The following is a 20,359-nucleotide window of genomic DNA, read 5'->3' on the forward strand; positions in this document are numbered from 1 at the left end:
GTAAAAGAAGGACATAGGTTTTATTAGACTAATTACTAGATAAATTAGTGTTAACTTAAAATGATGATTTCATAGTAGAGATCTATCTAATCTTTAAAAGAGAAATGTGACTTATCTATGCCTAGAGACATTTTATTTCACAGTGATTAAAGAACTTTATGTCAAAAAATTTATAGCACTAAATGGGAAATAAATAATGGAAGATCATTTTCACTGTAGATATATAACCAAATTTTGAATAATAAAAACTCTCTTCTAACAACACAAGAGAAAACTCTACACATGGACATCACCAGATGGTCAATACTGAAATCATATTGATTATATTCTTTGCAGCCAAAGATGGAGAAACTCTATGCAGTCAGCAAAAACAAGACTGGGAGCTAACTGTGGCTCAGATCATGAACTCCTTATTGCAAAAATCAGACTTAAACTGAAGACAGTAGGGAAAACCAGTAGACCATTCAGGTATGACCTAAATCAAAACCCAAAGATTATACAGTGGAAGTGACAAATTAAAGGGTTTATATCTGATAGAGTGCCTAAAGAACTATGGACAGAGGCTCCTAACATTGTACAAGAGGCAGTGATCAAAACCATCACCAAGGGTGAGGGGCGGGGGGGAAGCAAAAAGGCAAATGGTTGTCTAAGGAGGTCTTACAAATAACTGAGAAAAGAAGAGAATCGAAAGGCAAGGGAAAAGGAAAGATATACTCATCTGAATACAGTTTCAAAGAATAGCAAGGAAGATAAGAAAGCCTTCCTGAGTGATCAATACAAAGACATAGCGGAAAAAAAAAAAAAAAAAAGAATGGGAACGACTAGAGAACTCTTCAAGAAAGTTAAAGATACCAAGGGAACTTTTCATGTGAAGATGGGCACAATAAAAGTCAGAAACGGTATGGATCTAACAGAAGCAGAAGATATTAAGAAGAGATGGCAAGAATATACAGGAGAACTATTAAAAAAAAAAAAAAGATCTTAATGACCCAGATCACTCACCTATAGCCAGACAGCTTGGAGTGCAAAGTCCAGTGGGCCTTAGGAAGCATCACATCAAACAAAGCTAGTGGAGGTGATGGAATTTCAGCTGATGGATTCCAAACCAAAAAGATGATGCTGTGAAAGTGCTGCATTCAATATGTTGGCAAATTTGGAAAACTCAACACTGGCCTCAGGACTAGAAAAGATCAGTTTTCATTCTAATCCCAAAGAAAGGCATTGGCAAAGAATGCTCAAACTACTGCAGTTGCACTCATTTCACATGTGAGCAAAGTAATGCTCAAAACTCTCCAAGCTTGGCTTCAGTAATACACGAACCAAGGATTTCCAGATGTTCAAGCTGGATTTGTAAGAGGAAGCAGAACCAGAAATCAAATTTTGAACATCTGTTGGATCATAGAAAAAGCAAGAAAATTACATTAAAAATCTACTTCTGCTTCAATGACTATGCTACCTCTTTGATGGTGTGGATCACTACAAACTGTGGAAAAATTCCTCAAGAGATGGGAATACTAAACCATCTTACCTACCTCCTGTGAAACCTGTATGAAGGTCAAGAAGCAACAGTTAAAACTAGGTGTGAAACAATGTACTGGTTCAAAGTTGGGAAAGGAGTACATCAAGGCTGTATATTGTCACCCTGCTTATTTAACTTATATGCAGAGTACATCATGCAATATGCCAAGCTGAGTGAAGCACAAGCTGGAATCAAGATTTCTGGGAGAAATATCAATAAGCTAAAACATGCAGGTGACACCACCCTTATGGCAGAAATCAAAAAAGAACAAAAGAGCCTCTTGGTGCAAGTGAAAGAAGAGAGAGAAAAAGCTGTCTTAAAACTCAGCATTCAAAATTCTAACATCATGGCATCTGGTTCCATCACTTCATGGCCAATAGATGGGGAAATGATGGACAGAGTGAGAGACTTTATTTTCTTAGGCTCCAAAATAACTGCAGATGCTGACTGCAATCATGAAATTAAAAGACGCTTGCTGCTTGGTAGAAAAGCAATGACAAGTCTAGACGGTGTATTAAGAAGCAGAGACATTATTTGCCAACAAAGGTCCATATCAGTTCAGTTCAGTTCATTTCAGTCGCTCCATCATATCTGACTCTTTGCAACCCCATGGATTGCAACATGCCAGGCTTTCCATCCATCTCCAGCTCCCAGAGCTTGCTCAAACTCATGTCCATCGAAGAGTCAGTAATGCCATCCAACCATCTCATCCTCTGTCGTCCCCTTCTCCTCCTGCCTTCAATCTTTCCCAGCGTTTTTCTAATGAGTCAGTTATTCACATCAGGTGGCCAAATTACTGGAGCTTCAGCTTCAGTGTCAGTCCTTCCAATTAATATTCAGAGTTGATTTCCTTTAGGATTGACTGCTTTGATCTCCTTGCAGTCTAAAGCAATCTCAAGAGTCTTCTCCAACACCACAATTCAAAAGCCTCAATTCTTTGGTGCTCATCTTTCTTTATTGTCCAAGTCTCACATCCATACATAATTACTTGAAAAAACCATAGCTTTGAGTAGACAGACCTTTGTTGGCAAAGTAATGTCTCTGCTTTTTAATATGTTGTCTAAGTTTGTCATAGCTCTTCTTCTAAGGAAAAAGTGTCTTTTAATTTTATGGCTGCAGTAGGCATCAGCAGTGATTTTGAAGCCCAAGAAAGTAAAGTCTGTCACTGTTTCCATTGTTTCTCCATTTATTTAACATGAAGCGGTGGGACCAGATGTCATGATCTTAGTTATTTGAATGTTGAGTATTAAGCCAGCATTTTCACTCTTCTCTTTCACTTTCATCAAAAAGCTCTTGATGAAAGGTCCATATAGATAAAGTTATGGTTTTTCCAGCTGTCATGTATGGGTGTGAGAGTTGGACCACGAAAAAAGCTGAGCACCAAAGAATTGCTGCTTTTGAACTGTGGTGTAGGAGAAGACTCTTGAGAGTCCCTTGGACTGCAAGCATATCAAACCAGTCAATCCTAAAGGAAATCAGTCCTGAAAGTTTGAATGACTGATGCTGAAGCTGAAGCTACAATACTTTGGCAACCTGATGTCAGGAGCTGACTCACTGGAAAAGAGCCTGATGTTAGGAAAAATTGAAGCAAAGAGGAGAAAGAGATGACAGAGGATGAAATGGTTGAATGACATCACCAACTCAATGGACATTGCCGGGGTCCAGCCCCGGTGGATCCAGGGTAATTCAAAGCAGGGGTGGCGTGGCGAGGAAAAACTTATTTATTTAGAAATATAAAAAGAGATTAGGAAGAAATAGTGTAGTAGGAAAATTTAGTGGAGAAAAGAGGCTGAATAACTTGGTTTACATGGAGAACTAATAAAATCTCAGGACAAGAGATTTGCACCATCTACGTTAGGCCAAAATTAAATTCAATACTAAAGGTCTGGACTTAAGAATAGAAAAAAATATTGAATCTTAACAGAAGACCAGAACAAGTAAAAGTCTATACCATAATTTTGGAAGGGAAGCTTTAGTATATATAAAACATTCAGTGATAAGTAACAAATTAGTAATAATAAATATATTTAATACTATTTTACTTACCTCAAAATTTAACTTAATTAACAATTTCAATTTTTTATGGTCAACATGTATTGGAAAATTGTCAAAAATGCTTTAGAATAAAATATGATGAAAATATTTGCTTAACTAGATAATAAATTTTACATAAGGACTATAATATTAATATTGCCCAAAATATCTTTAGGGTAGAATATTCAATTAATATTTTATTAATATTTATTTTCCTTTCCTATTGCCTTGTAGCTTTTGGAACAAATGGAAAGTTGAATATTAGCGGTGCAAGTTAATTCCTCCTGGCTCTGTTTAACCAGGTCTTCAAGAAAAATGAGCAAGGAAAAGAACTGCAAGAAAGAAAAGGGATAAGATTTACAAATGACATGTGTTTTTAAATGAGGAAAGTAAAGTATGAAGATATTCATATAAATAATTTTTGTAAAATAAAAAATGTGAAGGAGTCTATGCATTCATAAAATTAGTTGTATTTTATATATGTAAGTAATAAGCAAAGATGCACAATGTGGAAGGATTTTGGTCCTGTTGGTTGCTTTGATGGAGAAAGAGGTGATGGAATTAAGCAAACAAAAGAGTAACAATAGAACCTCTAATATTCTAGTAAATAGGTGGTGCCAAAGCCTCCTTAATCCATCATTTGCAGAAGTGAAGACACTTTAAAAGGCAGGCAGGCGTTATCTATTAATACTTTGGAGTTTATTTCTTTCTCTTTGTCTAAGGGTCAATTTGAACAGAACTTCTGAGGAAATCTGGTCCTCACTTAAGCACACTTACCAAATCCACGGACAGAGGAGCCTAGCAGCCTATGAGGGGGGTGGGGACATCACATGAGTTAAACATGCCTTAGCAACTAAACCACTACCACCCCCAAACACAGGAGACAATAAGCAGAAAAAAAAATTCCTCTTCTCAGATGCCTCCTAAGACTTACTCAGCTTTAGCTTCCATATCAACAAATTCCATTCAATTCTAGTTTGTTGCATTCATTTTCATAGTGTGTACTATGAGCTCACTATTCTCCAGCCAACATGTTAAACACAGGGGAGAGAATGTTGAACAGAGCAAGCACAATACCTGCCATTTCTGCATAATTCATAGCATAGAATGACAGCAATCAAACAAATACAATAAACTTAAGAAGACTCTAACAGAGCAAATGCACAGTGCCCAGAAACACATGATAGGAGTGCATATTTTAAGTGGGTCAGAGAGACTTTCCCAGAAAGAGTAGGTCAGATCTGAGACCTAAATGATAAATATCTATACTCTGGGTATCAAACATGACTCCACAAATATTGTTCATAAACACATACCATACTTAGGCATTTCCCCTTTGCTCTAGAATGAGAAATACATTAGTTCCAGGCCATGGAAAACATACAGTATAACAGTAAATTAAGGAAAGGTCCATCTAGTCAAGGCTATGGTTTTTCCAGTGGTCATGTATGGATGTGAGAGTTGGACTATAAAGAAAGCTGAGTGCTGAAGAACTGATGCTTTTGAACTGTGGTGCTGGAGAAGACTCTTGAGAGTCCCTTGGACTGCAAGGAGATCCAACTAGTCCATCCTAAAGGAGATCAGTCCTGGGTGTTCATTGGAAGGACTGATGTTGAAGCTGAAACGCCAATATTTTGGCCACCTGATGCAAAGAGCTGACTCATTTGAAAAGACCCTGATGCTGGGAAAGATTGAGGGCAGGAGGAGAAGGGGACGACAGAGGATGAGATGGTTGGATGGCATCACCGACTCGATGGACATGGGTTTGGGTGGACTCTGGGAGTTGGTGATGGAGAGGGAGGCCTGGCGTGCTGTGATTCATGGGGTTGTAAAGAGTCGGACATGACTGAGCGACTGAACTGAACTGAACTGAACTGAAGGTGAAGTCAGGATTCTCATTGCAGAGAAAGACTACCGTAAAGGACAATAGATAGAACTTTCAAGCCCTTTGCTTTTACTTGATTATAAGAATCAAGTAAAGGTGTGTTGTTAAAAGAAGAGAGCATCATAAGTACAAATTCACTTACTGAGAGGAATAATATACAAATGGAGAGAATTTCTAATATGAAGCAGAAATAAAAAGCTCTATTAATAATAAAAATGTAATAGACATCAAAATATTTAGATGTATTAATAATTAACATCTCAGAAACCCTATGGGACATAATATGTTAGAAAAAAATCAAAATCCAATAGTAGAATTTAAAGCTGGGCCAAAAGCACTAAAAGAGAAGAATTAATATTACAGAACCATTAAGTTGAGTTCAAACTCGGAGCTCAGTACCTCTAAGCAGAAGTATAGGACAAAGAAGAAAATAATGAAACAGGTAATTGTAAGTACAAACATGGAATGAGAGCTCCAACAAGAGAGGTCAGACAGACAGGACTGGAAAATAATCACCCACTTTATGGAAGAATATGTAGACACCTGACTTTCCAGATGAAAAGATTCACTGATATAAGAGGAAATATCCTATAGTTATATAAATAAATACTCTGAGTTTTTGAAATCCAGGAAGAGAAGCCTGGATCATCTAAGTAAAAACAGCATGTGCATACTAAATCATTTCAGTCATGTCTGACTCTTTATGACCCTATAGACTGTAGCTTACCAGGCTTCACTGTCCGTGGGATTCTCCAGGGAAGAAAACTGGAGTGAGTTGCCATTCCCTCCTCCAGGTGATCTTCCTGACCCAAGGATTGAACCTGCCTCCCTTAGGTCTGCATTGACAGGCAGGTTCTAGCACCACCTGGGAAGCCAGCATAAACACAGACAATTACAATTACACATCTTAGCAATGTGGGTGTGTGCTTAGTCACTCAGTCATGGCTAATTCTTTGCAACCCCTGGACTGTAGTCTGCCAGGCTCCTCTGTTCATGAGATTCTCCAGGCAAGAATACTGGAGTGAGTTACCATTTCCTCCTCCAGGGGGTCTTCCAGACCCAGGGATCAAATTTGTGTTTCCTGCATCTCATTGCAGGCAGGTTCTTTACTACTAAACCATCAGGGAATATGGAAGGAGTAATTATAATGTTTCCAGTTTCTCAGTTATGAGAAGCATACAGTAGCAGGGACCAACTGATACCATTCTGAAAATAATTAAGACAGCTATCAACTCAAGAAGTGGGGGATACATGTATCCTTACAGCTGATTTCACATTGCTGTACAGGCAGAAACCAACACAGCATTGTAAAGTAATTATCCTACAATTAAAAATAAAGACTCTGGTCAACAGGACTGCAAGCAATTAACATTGGCCTCAAACACACCCCTTCCCCTGCTCCCAGGGTCTGTCAGTCACCATAGTAAGTTCCAGGGATACCAACAGGTTTTAGTTCAGAAAATGAAGATGTAGTCTCAGGCCAGTTTCTATTCATTATGACCAAAGGAAGAACATCTGGCTGATCTTTGTTGTATTGCCAGTAATTACAGGGAATACAAAATGAGCCAACAAGCAACTCCCACCTCTTGTGGAAACACTCCATGGTCACTCACTTGCTCTATATACTAACATACAACCCCAAATATTATGCAAGGAGAACAAACTAGTCAGTCCTACAGGAAATCAACTCTGAATATTCATTGGAAGGACTGATGCTGAAACTGCAGTTCCAATACTTTGGCCACCTGATGTGAACAGCCGACTTATTATAAGAGATTGATGCTGGTAAAGATTGAAGGCAGGAGGAGAAGGGGACTACAGAGGATGAGATGGTTGAATGATATCACTGACTCAATGGGTATGAGTTTAAGCAAACTCTGGGAGATGGTAGGGGCAAGGAAGCTGGCGTGTTGCAGTCCATGGGGGTGAAAAGACTGTGTGACATGACTGAGCAGCTGAGCAACAACATCAACCCAAAGGGGCACAGATCATTTTGGTTTGGGATTTGTTCTTAAAATTGGTTTGATCTGATGTGGTCAGTTTGAGAGGTGAATGTGGAAACGCCTCTTTTGCCACAGAAAATATGGGCTACCTTTTTGCAGGAGTTATAAGTCTGCAATAGACTTCCCTGGTGGCTTAGTGGTAAAGAATCTGCCTATCAGTGCCAGGGACTTGGGTTTGATCTCTGGGATGGGGAAATCCCCTGGAAGAGGAAATGGTAACCCATTCCAGTATTCTTGCCTGGGAGATCCCATGGAGAGAGGAGCCTGGTGGACGACAGTCCATGAAGTCACAAAAGAGATGAACATGACTTAATCATTAAGCAACAACAAGGCGTCTGCCTTACAACCGTGGCTTTGCATCAGAGCACTTTGTGCTCAGCCTATGAGGGTGATAGGTTGCCCTGTTCAGTGTGCTGATAATTCAGAGTGAGTGTAGCAAAATGGGCAGCACAAACTTGATCAGGATCTTGGTTCCTGCTTTTGACCCCAAAGAGGGCCATTTGAAACTGCTGGTCCATAGGCTTCCCAGCAGCAGACCAGACGCCTGTGACACTGCTGATGTAACCTGACAGGTCCTTCGAGTGTTTTCTAAGGCCAAGAAAATGACTCTTAATTGATCCCTTTGTGCTACTGACCGACCCTTAAAACATTTGGCCTTCCAAAATCCTCCCTGGGGCTGGATTGCTAATACCACTCAAATGACAACAGCAACATTTACCTTAACCAAGCCGACAGTCTACCAAGCCCAGACATTTAGAAGAATCTCTATAAATAAAGGTCCTCATGAAGATAATGATTTTGATTCAAAAGTGGGGTGAGAGATAAAGCTTCCCCAAAGATGAAACTGCCACTTTTTCTTTCCTTCCTTTGGCCATAAGCATAGCACGAGCTGATGCTGGTCCAGCTGCTGTTGCTGATCTGGAAATGGAATGCAGAATTTCCATTTTCCACAGAGGCTGATCATTACCTTCCCATGTTAATTCTTGAATCCCAAGAATTAACCCCTAAATGGTATTAATGAGTCAGGGGATCAGAATAAAGCAGTTTTTTTTTTTTTAAAGTAACATACTTGGGAGCTGTATCAGGCAGATGTCCTTCTTCTACTGAAAAATAGCTTTTCAGTTTCAGCAGTAATTGTATCTTCAAAAAAAATCTAATTGAAATATAATTGCTTTACAACGTTGTATTAGTTTATGCACGTTGGATTAGTTTATGCAGTGCAACAATGTGAATCAGTTACATGTATACATATATGCCCTCCCTCAAAGACCTCCTTTTCACCCCGCCTCCCATCCATCCTACCCCTCTAGGTCATCAGAGAGCTCTGAGCTGAGCTCCCAGTGATATATTTGGCAACTTCCCACTATCTATCTCAGAGAAGGCAATGGCAACCCACTTCAGTACTCTTGCCTGGAAAATCCCATGGGCAGAGGAGCCTGGTAGGCTGCAGTCCATGGGATTTCGAAAAGTTGGACACGGCTGAGCGATTTCACTTTCACTTTTCACTTTCATGCTTTGGAGAAGGAAATGGCAACCCACTCCAGTGTTCTTGCCTGGAGAATCCCAGGGACAGGGGAGCCTGATAGGCTGCCGTCTCTGGGGTCTCACAGAATCGGACACGACTGAAGTGACTTAGTAGCAGCAGCAGCAGCACTATATATTTTACATACAGTGTGCTGTGCTTCCTCACCCAGTCGTGTCCAACTCTTTGCAACCCCATGGACTATAGCTCACCAGCCTCAGTCCACAGGGATTCTCCAAGGCAAGAATACTGGAGTGGGATGCAATTTCCTCCTCCAGGGGATATTCCTGACCAGGCGATCAAACCCATGTCTCCTGTGTCTCCTGTGTTAGCAAGCAGGTTCAACCACTGGCCACCTGGACTTCTCTCTCTCTTTTTTAAAAATCTTATAATCAAACAATAATGGAATGTTCTGAGATGTCATAAATAAAAGTCAACTGGAATCCATCAATATAACCTGAAGATAAATTCCTGTATTTCAACTTGTTTAATTTGTATTAAGCCTTTTGATATATATCAGAAAATTATCTCCTGAAAAAATCTTAACATAAGGAAGGACATTTTAGGCATATATGTGTGTGCAAAATTTCAAAACACGGTTAGGAAATTGCATATATTGGTTGAAGAATCATTAATATTTTTTAAAGATTAGATTATTAATGTATATTAAGGGTAATTGTCTTATGCATATCATCTATCTTGCTGAATTCGAAATTTATAAAGGTAGACTCTAAGCAATAAAGAAATCTAAAGTTACTAATTTGTTTTGGAATACTAGGAATTTTAGTATTTGAGCATCGTAGATCAGTTACATTCAATAAAAAAACATACTGGCAGTCTCTAATCAGCACATTTTCAGCACTGTTTCCTGAGAGACGCCTCAAGTTATTAGTCATTGATTTATATGTTCTTATATATTTTAAAACGTAATATGGCACTGAAACATCCAATGAAATAATTGATTTAATCTGTAATTAAAATGTATTCTCATGTTGATATATGACAGAAATCAAAGCAATCATCAATTTAAAAAAATACTTTTTTCAGCATAGAATCCCATCATTAACAGAATCATCAATATTTCAAAAATAGGCAGCCTACATCTAGACCTGCTTTCCCAGTGGCTCAGGGGTAAAGAATCTACCTTCAGTGCAGGATACAGTGCAGGAGACTTGGATTCGATTTTTGGTGGGAAAGATCCCCTGGAGGATTTCATGGAAATCCCTTCCATTATTCTTGTCTGGAGAATCCCATGGACGGAGGAGCCAGTGGGGGGTGGGAGGGCTGGAGTCCATAGGGTTGCAGAGTCGAACATGACTGAAGTGACTGAGCACGCACGCATGCGCCTCTAGACCATCCAATTTGGATATTTGACTTATCTTTGAAATTCTACTTTGTACTTGTTCAATTTCTCTTCAAAAATAAATATCTAATGACACTTCAGCAAAGAAATAAGCCCTGTGCATTTATTTGCAGTAGAAGTTAGTATAAACAGTCCCTGTTATACTGTAGCCTGTCACAAAACTAGCCAGATAGAGAAGCTTGAGCAAGGTTCATTTTATGTTGCTTGGTAAGCATTTTGCACTCAATAAGTAAACTTAAATGTAGAAGAAAAAATGATAGCTGGCATGCACAATGAAAACAGTATTGTAAAATTTCAGCTTGCAGATAATTTATTCACAGAAAGGCAATGAGGATTTATCATTTCAGGGTATTTTCTGCTTTACATTATACCCCCAAACTAGTAAATTTTGTCAGACTTTCCAGTTCTCTTTATAGACTGTAAAATGATTGTGAACTATGGGAATTTAATGAAAGGGGATTATGAAAATAAACATATCAATTTTAAATAAAACTTCAGTTGAACTGGATAGTTTTCTAGCAAAGACACTTAGTAATGAAAAGCCCACAGTCACTTTATAGGTCATATCAGTTCAGTTCAGTCGCTCAGTCATGTCCAACTCTTTGTGACCCCATGAATCACAGCACGCCAGGCCTCCCTGTCCATCACCATCTCCCAGAGGTCACTCAAACTCACGTCCATCGAGTCAGTGATGCCATCCAGCCATCTCATCCTCTGTCGTCCCCTCTTCCTCCTGCCCCTAATCCCTTCCAGCATAGTTTAGAACAAAAATGTATGGATGTGAAAGTTGGATCATACAGAAGACAGAGTGTTGAAGAATTGATTCTTTCAAACTGTAGCACTGGAGAAGACTCTTGAGTGTCCCTTGGACAGCAAGGAGATCTAACCAATCAATCCTAAAGGAAATCAACCCTGAGTATTCATTGGAAGACTGATGCTGAAGCTGAAACTCCAATATTTTGACCACCTGATGCGAAGAGCTGACCCTTGGAAAATATCCTGAGGCTGGGAAAGATTGAAGGCAAAAGGAAAATGGGGCAGCAGAGGAAGAGATGGTTAGAGAGCATCACTGAGTCAGTGGACATGAATATAAGCAAACTGCAGGAAATAGTGAAGGACACAAGAGCCTGGTGTACAGCAGTCCACGGGGTCTCAAAGAATTGGACACAACTTAGTGACTAAACAACAACAAAGTAGGAAAATAATAAAATATTGTTTTGTTGTTTATTGTTTATTATTAAATTTATTAATTATTATAATTATATAATTATTTTTTATTTAAAGAATGAGTATAATGTAAGGCATGTCACACGATTATAAGAAAAGTAAAGTATAAGTTTCTAGCAGTAGGTTGATGGGATTATTTTGATTGGTAATTTGAAAAATCCTTATGGAGAAGGTTATGTTTCAACAAAGACTGAGACATGCTAGGGAATAATTATATATGTATGGGCTCAGAACATTCCAGTAAATGCAAATTATCTGAGGCAACAGGGATAATGAAGGAATGATGAAGAAGACTGTGGGAGAAGCTGGATTTGACAAATAGATCAGAACTTTGGCATTGCTCCAATGCCATGCCATTACTCCATGCTAAGACTGAGGTGCCTTCTAGATATCCAAGTAGAGCTGTCAAGCACACAGGTAAATACAAAGATTGAAGTTCAGAGACAAGGTATGGAGAAAAGATATATTATCTTATTAAATATATGTTCTATGTATAGACTTATTTTATTTTTCTCCTTATTGATTCAATCTCAACATTCCATAGAGTAATAGGTATCATATATAATACACTAGATTGTGAAAATCTGATGTGTGAGATATGTGTGTATGTGTGTAAGCTGCTGTTTTGTTGCAAAGTCATGTCCAGTTCCTTGTGACACCATATTTAGTCTGTCAGGCTCCTCTGTCCATGGGATTTCCCATGCAAGAATACTGAAATAGGTTGCCGTTTCCTTCTCCAAGGGATTTTTCCCAACATTGAGATCAAAATCATGTCTCCTGCCTGGCAGATCAATTCTCTACCAGTGAGCCACCAGGGTAGCCTCTCTCTCTCCTCTCTCTGTGAACTGTCCAATTCTTTGACAACCTATGGACTGTAACCTGCGTATTCCACTATCCATGAGATTCTCCAGGCAAGAATACTGGAGTGGGTTGCCGTTTTCTCTTCCAGGTGATCTTCCCAACCCAGGAATTGAACCCGTGTCTCTTATGTCTCCTGAATTGGCAGGCAGGTTCTTTACCATTAGTGTCGCCTGTGAAGTCCACTCTATAGATAGATAGATAGATGTTAGACTTTTTGTCAATGTGTTTCTCTATGTTATATCTTGCCTACTAGGAAAATAATATGGCAGTTTACTAGACTGAAATGATGGTTAACTTTACGTGTCAGCCTGGTCAGGCTATAGTGTCCATCTGTTTGGTCAAACACTAATATAGAAGTCAGTGTGAAGGTATTTTGTAGATGTGATTATTGACAGTTGATTTTAAGAAAAACAATTGCCCTCCATAATGTGGGTGAGCCTCACCCAATTAGTTAAAGGCTCTTAAGAGCAAACATTGAAGTGTCACTGACCAAAAGGAAATCCTGCCTTGAGACCCCTGCATAGAAATTTCATTTGGATTTCCAGCCTGCCAGACTTCTGACTCAAGGTTCTATCAAACCCTGTCTGAGATTCCAGCCTGAGGGCTTGCACCAAGGATTTTGGACTTGCTACCTCCAGAACTGTGTGTGAGCCAATGTATAAAATATCTTTACAAAGAAATTTACTTTAATTGTATATGTATATATATCTTATTGGTTCTCTTTCCCTAATGAACCCAGACTGTTACAAGTAAACAAATCGGGTGCCTGGTTTTTAATGTTATTTCTCCCTCTCTTGGTTACTTAACATAATGCCTGATACATAGCATGCTTTCAGCTTCAATAAGTAGTTTGAAAGCACTGTACTGCTTTTAGGAACTGCAAGGATTGGTAATACAAAATGCCTCAAAGTTCTATGTTGTTATGAGCTTCCAGACTCAGAATAATTATTCATATCCATCCAGCCTGATATAACGTTCAGCAGAGTGTGTACATGACTGATGAGCAATTATTATCATTTATTTTATTTTCGCTAAAACAGGGTATGCCAAAGTAAGGATGAAAATAAGATTACAGATTTAAAAGCCTGAGATAGAGTCAAGGTCATGCAACTATTGATATAAATAACAATAATAAATACCATTTATTGAAAACCTTCATAATAACCATCCTAACTTGTTTTAACAGTGCCAGTAATATTATTTGCACAATTTATAGAATATAAATAAATTACTAACATTACATAAATCACTCCTTTATATTAAACTAATTATTTAATATTAAAAATAATCATGTGCAATTTTCAAGTGAATTGCCTGTTTATATGATATAACAAATCTGTTACAATTGTATATTGGTACTGTCATTTACAATAAGATTTTGGAGAACAACAGAAAATTTGGAAGTAACTTAAATAAAAAAGATATTTTAAATGCCTTTTTTTTTTTTAACACATTTGTCCACCATGTGATTTGCTACAATGTTAAGAATGATTTGGTCTATTAACAAGATAATATCTATATTAATGTTCCTATTACTTTGTTTTCTACATGCCTTTTCATTTTTCCCTCTAACCCATATAAATATATGCAAACAATTGTTTTCTAATTTATTCACCTTTATTGGTCTATCAAAAGCAAGTCTGAGTACATTATCTCACAAAACAACCCACTTTTTAGTACTTGACTCCTGAACATTTATTAATGTACTCTGATTTTCCAAATAATAACCTGGTCCAGCATTGAATTAATTGCTGTTTCTTAACACAATCATTCACAAATCATTACTTTTGCATTTATTTGTTATGTGATGATAACAAATGGCACATGAAATAAATTTTAATGATATATTCAAATAGCTGTGACAAGAAGAGAGGCCAAAAGCAAAGGAGAAAAGGAAAGATATAAGCATCTGAATGCAGAGTTCCAAAGAAGAGCAAGAAGAGAAAAGAAAGCCTTCTTCAGCGATCAATGCAAAGAAATAGAGGAAAACAACAGAATGGGAAAGACTAGAGATCTCTTCAAGAAAATTAGAGATACCAAGGGAACATTTCATGCAAAGATGGGCTCGATAAAGGACAGAAATGGTCTGGACCTAACAGAAGCAGAAGATATTAAGAAGAGGTGGCAAGAATATATGGAAGAACTATACAAAAAAGATCTTCATGACCCAGATAATCATGATGATGTGATCACTAATCTAGAGCCAGACATCTTGGAATGAGAAGTCAAGTGGGCCTTAGAAAGCATCACTATGAACAAAGCTAGTGGAGGTGATGGCATTCCAGTTGAGCTGTTTCAAATCCTGAAAAATGATGTTGTGAAAGTGCTGCACTCAATATGCCACCAAATTTGGAAAACTCAGCAGTGGCCACAGGACTGGAAAAGATCAGTTTTCATTCCAATTCCAAAGAAAGAATTGCCAAAGAATGCTCAAACTACCGCACAATTGCACTCATCTCACATGCTAGTAAAGTAATGATCAAAATTCTCCAAGCCAGGCTTCAGCAATACGTGAACCATGAACTCCCTGGTTTTCAAACTGGTTTTAGAAAAGGCAGAGGAACCAGACATCAAATTGCCAACATCCGCTGGATCATTGAAAAAGCAAGAGAGTTCCAGAAAAACATCTATTTCTGCTTTATTGACTATGCCAAAGCCTTTGACTGTGTGGATCACAATAAACTGTGGAAAATTCTGAAAGAGATGGGAATACCAGACCACCTAACCTGCCTCTTGAGAAATCTGTATGCAGGTCAGGAAGCAACAGTTAGAACTGGACATGGAACAACAGACTGGTTCCAAATAGGAAAAGGAGTACATCAAGGCTGTATATTGTCACCCTGATTATTTAACTTATATGCAGAGTACATCATGAGAAATGCTGGACTGTAAGAAACACAAGCTGGAATCAAGATTGCCGGGAGAAATATCAATAACCTCAGATATGCAGATGACACCACCCTTATGGCAGAAAGTGAAGAGGAGCTAAAAAGCCTCTTGATGGAAGTGAAAGAGGAGAGCGAAAAAGTTGGCTTAAAGCTCAACATTCAGAAAATGAAGATCATGGCATCCAGTCCCTTCACTTCACGGGAAATAGATGGGGAAACAGTGGAAACAGTGTCAGACTTTATCTTTTTGGGCTCCAAAATCACTGCAGATGGTGACTGCAGCCATGAAATTAAAAGACGCTTACTCCTTGGAAGAAAAGTTATGACCAACCTAGATAGCATATTCAAAAGCAGAGACATTACTTTGCCGACTAAGTTCTGTCTAGTCAAGGCTATGGTTTTTCCTGTGGTCATGCATGGATGTGAGAGTTGGACTGTGAAGAAGGCTGAGCGCCAAAGAATTGATGCTTTTGAACTGTGGTGTTGGAGAAGACTCTTGAGAGTCCCGTGAACTGCAAGGAGATCCAACCAGTCCATTCTGAAGGAGATCAGCCCTGGGATTTCTTTGGAAGGAATGATGCTAAAGCTGAAGCTCCAGTCCTTTGGCCACCTCATGCAAAGAGTTAACTCATTGGAAAAGACTCTGATGCTGGGAGGGATTGGGGGCAGGAGGAGAAGGGGACGACCAAGGATGAGATGGCTGGATGGCATCATGGACTCGATGGATGTGAGCCTGAGTGACCTCCGGGAGTTGGTGATGGACAGGGAGGCCTGGCATGCTGTGATTCATGGGGTCGCAAAGAGTCGGACATGACTGCGCGACTGAACTGAACTGAACTGAATTAAAAATATATACATTGAGTTATGACTAACTTTTTATATTGACTGTCTATAGCAAAATACTTTTTATAATTAATCCCAATATTTTACAAGTAAATAGCAGAAATTTCCACCTAAAATTTGAGATAGTAATTTTGTGTGGCAGTATACTTATAATTGGGGTTTCCCAGGTGGTGCTAGTGGTAAAGAACCTGCTTGTCAGTTCAGGAGACACAGGAGATGCAGGTTTGATCCCTGAGTCGGAAGATCCCCTGGAGGAGGGGATGGCAATCCACTCCAGTAGTCTTGACTGGAGAATTCCATGGCCAGAGGAGCTTGGCGGGCTACATTTCATAAGGTTGCAAAGAGTTGAGCACAACTAAGAAACTTAACATGCACATATTAATATTTATAATCAGCCATTTTTATTGATATCTTTTCATGTGCTCCCACGTTATACCACCACCACCAACAATGAAAGAAATTCTATAAGAGATTCTAAAAGTAAACTCAAAAAATATATTTCTTGTGCTATAAAGAAGTTTTATTGTCAGTTTTATAAAACTAGATAAAATAAGATTTTACTTTCAAAAGCAGTAACTTGAAAATGGCAGATGTTTCTTTGTGAACACATAACCAGTTTTATTGTTTTGAGAAAATATAAATAAAGTTGTACTTTTTTTTTTGGTATTTGGAAATTACAGACTGGATTGTATTTTGCATAGTATGGGATACTTGATTAAGATAGACCCTTGGTGAAATTTACACCTGATGTGGCTGCTCTGTTTTGAAAGGAAACAGCTGTTTTCCTAATGTTCCTGTGGTTTTATGAACATGATGTTTCCTTTATGAGACAAAGTGGATTCAAATGAGCTCCCTTAACTCCCTCTAGAAACAAATTTTTCAAATGTTTTGTAAGTTACTATTGCTTGATAAATGCTATATTGCAGATTATTCTAGGTGTTATGCCTCAGGCTCCTGAAGCGCTGCCATTTGCTTGTTTATTTTCTTCTCAGGCTAGGGAATTGCTTTATGAACTCCAAGTCATAAAGGAGAGCAACAGAGTAGGAAGAAAGCCATTCGGTATAATACTGCTTTGACTGAAAAGGAAATTGGATTTTACCTGTTGCAAAGAGGTCACAAATTTTATTGTTAAATGGGCTAAATGTATACTTATTTAATAAGATGTGGGCCTAAAATGAAAAAAAAATCTTTAATCCCAGGCCCCTAGCAAATGCTCCATAACAGATTTTTCGTAGAATTTTCACATTTGGTAAACTTAAACTTTTATTATAGCTTTGATGGATTGTTTTCCATATTTGTTCTCAACCTTGCTATATGGATAAAGTCGACATTTTTAAACAGAGAAATCCTTATGTGGGAAGTAGAGTTATTTATATTTGACATAGATTTCTGGAAGTGATTTATAAAGAAGCTCAAATGTATTAAGCCAATGTCGAAAGGAGAGCTCCATTAAATGTATGTGTACAGTACTATGCTGGCAAGAATTCCAATTTAGTTCTTGTCTCAATTGTTTTAAGATGATCCTCTGTGTTTTAAAGGATCTGCTGGGAAAGTAGAGAGTAGGAAATGAATTAAATTTAGAATTGTATAATATGTTAGGTTGCATGCATTTTAAATTCCCACTTTAAATATAACAAAATACCATTATCTGAGAATCAAACCCTTTTCTTTTAAAAGCTATGGACACCTTATTGCACATGAATTGCCTAAATAATATACATATGCTATTATTCTGTTGTTTATAATTTACTCTAAGATTATTTGAAAGTCAGGCAGAAGAAACATCTAGCAGGAAAATGTGGATATAGAAATTTCAGAGTCAATAAATTAGTATGTCTGCTTAAAATTGAAAAAGATACTATTTTTAAATGACTGTGCCTAATGTTTAATAACTTCATGATAAATCATTATATGTGCCAGTTTCCTCTCTTAGAAGAGAGTGCAGAAAAGAAAAGTGAGTGAGAAAATAAACAACTGTTTTGAAGTGCTAAAACTTCAAAACAAAACAGGGGTGTCAACACATTCCTTAATGATTCTTACACACTGAATCATATGGTTATTGGTCTTATAAAGTTCTATATAATTGTAGGTCATTTGGATTGATTTCTCATGTTCTGCTTTGTATCACATTCCTCATGGCTTTCTTTATTTCAATAACCACATAACAATTTCCAGGAACTAACAAGCCTGGAGAGTCAAAGGGACACTTTCTGTCCCCACCACTCCTTGCACTCCTATTCCACCTTGTAAAATTTCCAGTGAATTTGAAGATTCTCAGGAGAGAATTTCCATACTATCTGCTTCTGCGGAAATCCATCGCACAGCTTGTCTGCCTGTGGTTCTGTCGATTCTAAGTGTTTTCCAAGGCTACAACTGCTATCCTATTCCCCTGGTAAATCTACCATCTCTTTACCTCCACTACCTAAAAAAGCATATCCCTCTAGGAGTTTTACAGTTTTTGTCTTAAATTTAGATCTTTATCCTAGAGGAAAACATAGGCAAAACACTCTCTGACATAAAGCACAGCAGGATCCTCTATGACCCACCTCCCAGAGTAATGGAAATAAAAGCAAAAATAAACAAATGGGACCTAATTAAACTTAAAAGCTTTTGCACAATGAAGGAAACTATAAGCAAGGTGGAAAGACAGCTTTCAGAATGGGAGAAAATAATAGCAAACAAAGCAGCTGACAAAGAATTAATCTCAGAAATATACAAGCAGTGCATGCAGCTCAATACCAGAAAAATAAACGACCCAATCAAAAAATGGGCCAAAGAAATAAACAGACATTTCTCCAAAGAAGACATACAGATGGCTAACAAACACATGAAAAGATGCTCAACATCACTCGTTATCAGAGAAATGCAAATTAAAACCACAATGAGATATCATCTCATGCCGGTCAGAATGGCTGCTATCAAAAACTCTACAAACAATAAATGCTGGAGAGGGTGTGGATAAAAGGGAACCCTCTTATACTGTTGGTGGGAATGCAAACTAGTATAGCCACTATGGAGAACAGTGTGGAGATTCCTTAAAAAAAAAACTGGAAATAGAACAGCCATACAAGCCAGCAATCCCACTGCTGGGCATACACACCGAGGAAACCAGAATTGAAAAAGACACCTGTATCCCAATGTTCATCACAGCACTGTTTGCAATAGCTAAGACATGGAAACAAACCAGATGTTCATCAGCAGACAAGTGGATAAGAAAGCTGTGGTACATATATACAATGGAATATTACTCTGCTATTAAAAAGAACACATTTGAATCAGTTCTAATGAGGTGGATTAAACTGGGGTCTATTATGCAGAGTGGTGTATATCAGAAAGAAAAAGACCAATACAGTATATTAACACATATGTATAGAATTTAGGAAGATGGTAATGATGACCCTATATGTGAGACAGTAAAAGAGACCCAGGTATAAAGAACAGACTTTTGGACTCTGGGAGAAGGTGAGGCTGGGATAATTTGAGAGAATAGCACTGAAACATGTATATTACCATATGTGAAATAGATCACCAGTCCAAGTTTGATGCATGAAACAGGGCACTCAAAGCCAGTGCACTGGGACATCCTAGAGGGATGGGATGGAGGAGGAGGTGGGAGGTTTCAGGACTGGGGACACATGTACACCCATGGCTAATTCATGTCAATGTATGGCAGAAAACACTATACTACTGTAAAGTAATTAGCTTCCAATTAAAATAAGTAAAGTTTAAAAAAAAAAAAAAGGCATATCCCTAACAAACAGCTGTTGTGCGTAACTGGTATTACTGAAGGTCTGTGTTTACTCAGTGGTGGTTCTGCACAGTGAAGCAAAAGGCACGTTCAAAAGTGGAATTTATATCTTCACTGTGTATATGCTGCTCCTTGACACAGAGCATTTCTCGTGGGAGCTGGGATGATAGTCATTTCCTACAATAAACTTGCTCAGCCTCTCTTCACCAACAAGCCCACTTTCTCTAAATTCCTAGATTATCTGGTTCAGTGCCCTGAAGTTTTGCTCTTTTAAGTCCACTTTTGGGAAACATCAAATTCCTATTAATTTGTTTTTTAAAGCATCCACACTGGTACAGTGCTTGAAGTCTTACTTTTTTAGAATTTTAAAACAACATTTATTTATTAAAAGTTAACATGTGCATAATAGGAAACCAAAGGACACAAGAAGCAAAAAACAAAGTCATCCATAATCCCAGTGTGCTTG

At 38.1% G+C, this 20,359-nt stretch overlaps 1 long non-coding RNA gene across 1 annotated transcript in view; it reads left to right on the plus strand.

The window, feature by feature from the left end:
* The first annotated feature begins 19,371 nt into the window (after nucleotides 1-19,371).
* The window catches only part of LOC120879466, an 11,049-nt gene continuing 10,061 nt past the window's right edge, over nucleotides 19,372-20,359 (plus strand). Inside the window, exon 1 of the long non-coding RNA XR_005724795.1 lies at nucleotides 19,372-19,466. This is a non-coding gene — a long non-coding RNA (uncharacterized LOC120879466). The remainder of the gene's footprint in view (nucleotides 19,467-20,359) is intronic.

Source organism: Oryx dammah, unplaced genomic scaffold (genome assembly GCF_014754425.2).
Source record: "Oryx dammah isolate SB20612 unplaced genomic scaffold, SCBI_Odam_1.1 HiC_scaffold_20, whole genome shotgun sequence".
Classification (NCBI taxonomy): Eukaryota; Metazoa; Chordata; class Mammalia; order Artiodactyla; family Bovidae; genus Oryx; species Oryx dammah.